The sequence below is a fragment of the Limulus polyphemus genome, unplaced genomic scaffold (assembly GCF_000517525.1).
Source record: "Limulus polyphemus unplaced genomic scaffold, Limulus_polyphemus-2.1.2 Scaffold3158, whole genome shotgun sequence".
NCBI lineage: Eukaryota > Metazoa > Arthropoda > Merostomata > Xiphosura > Limulidae > Limulus > Limulus polyphemus.
In genome coordinates this window covers 47,406-49,485 of record NW_013668768.1, presented here as the reverse complement: position 1 = coordinate 49,485, position 2,080 = coordinate 47,406, and the positions used below count along the sequence as shown (strand labels likewise).

Here is a 2,080-nt window from a genome sequence, read left to right as displayed (position 1 = left end):
GTCAAAAAAAGCCTATTACATGTATTTTAGAATAAAACTTGGGGACCAAGACAAATCATGGTCTCCACACAAAGTTTGTACCATTTGTGTTGAAGAGTTGAGACAGTGGACTAAAGGTAAGAAAAAAGTCTTTGCCATTTGGAATTCTGATGGTCTGGTGAGCCTAGAAACACGGAGATGACTTCTATTTTTGCTCATCTAACATACAACACAACAGCATACTAAATAAAAAGGAAATTTCTTATCCGAACCTTCAATCTGCTGTAAAACCTGTTGTTCATGGGCCTGATGTACCTGTACCTACTCCACCGGAGATTCTTCATACAGTTTCTTCTGAATCTGATGTCAATAGATATGATGATAGGGATTGTTTTCAACATAAAACGTCTGGTGAACCACAACTTTTCACACAAGGTGAACTTAATGATTTGGTGAGAGATTTGGCCCTTTCATAGGATTCTTCAGATATTTTGAGGTCCAGACTCCAAGCTAAGAATTTACTTTCTCCAGGGACATCATTTTACTGGTACAGAAATCATGAGGAAGGGTTTATACCATACTTTTTACAAGAAGGTTCACTGGTTTATTGCAACAATATTTCTGAATTAATACCAATGCTTGGAGCTGCAGTCTATGAACCAATTGAGTGGTGATAGTTCATTGATTCCTCCAAAAGAAGTCTAAAAGATGTTCTTCTTCACAATGGTAACATATGTGCATCTGTTCCTATTGCTGGTTCGGTTCACTTGAATGAAATGTATGAAAATCTTCTAAATAAGGTCAAATACAAAAACTGTGGTTGGCTACTTTGTGGATAACTAAAAGTCCTTTGTATATTATTGGGTCAACAAACCAGTTAAAAAAATTTTCCATGCTTTTTGTGTTAAGATGTTATTGACAAATTTATAGGAAACAACAAGGACTCAAATTACAGAAATATTGTCTATAACGTGCTCAGTAAATTCAAAGAGTTGGGTTGTAATGTGAGCTTGAAAGTTCATTTCTTACACTACCATATTGATTATTTCCCTGAAATTCTCGGTGTCATCGGTGAAGAGCAAGGGGAAAAGTTTCATTAAGACATCAAGGAAATGGAGAGGAGGTATCAGGGAAGGTGGAACATCAGCATGATGGCTGATTACTGCTGGTCATTGAAATGAGATCATCCAAATGCAGTATATGAAAGAAAGATTCAGTTTTGAGACTAAAAGAATGAATGAGGATGCATATTCATTTGACATTAACATTCTTCCCATTTCTTCAGTTTGTTTGTATTGTTGTGAACAAACATAATAATAAAAAATGTTCATTGTGGTGAATGAAATGATAATTTGATCTAAGTAAGAATATTTTGTTCTTTCCAATTTATAAAAAAACCCTTACGTGATAGAAAAAAATTAGTATTATTTATGAAATCTGCATAGCTGGATTAAGGCAAATCCGTTAGTAAAACCAAAACAACTTTTATGAAGTTTATATTCGCAGGCTTGTGTCTTTATTAATCTAAAGCTTATTTGAAGCCAGTTTAGACTAAGAAGAATAGTAAGAAATTGTTTCAATTTAGTGAGGCAATAAATTTTGGGCCTATAAGTAATTATTTGAATCAAAGTGACATAGTAATTTAATTATTAAATAGCAAGAAACTAAGTTGAATGCATTATACAAAAAAAATTAAGCTTCGTTAAGTGATCTTTTGAATTATTAAACTAGATGTATCATTTAATGCCTGATATATATTTTTATTGTATTGTGTCTACCATGCAATTTTTTGTTCACAAAGTTGAGAGTATGAATGTATGAATAATGCTTAATTTGAACTGCCATGTAATTGGCTGGAAAATAATTGCATACATAATTACAACCTTTGTGTATGATCTTTCACTTTTCCACTCAGAAAAAACATTTTACTTGGCACAGGTGTAAACTATCAATGTTTATAACTGACATTGCTAAAATGATTAAATATGTACATATTTTTATCCCTATAGGAGGAATGAAAGTAGGATTAATACCAAAAATAAACAATATAGCAGCCTGGTTATGAAGCTGCCAAATATGATTTGTTTCTAGTCTCTGATAG

General features: G+C 32.5%; 1 pseudogene; it reads left to right on the top strand.

The window, feature by feature from the left end:
- LOC106468774 overlaps nt 1-2,080 on the top strand; it is a 57,456-nt pseudogene that overhangs the window by 38,000 nt on the left and 17,376 nt on the right.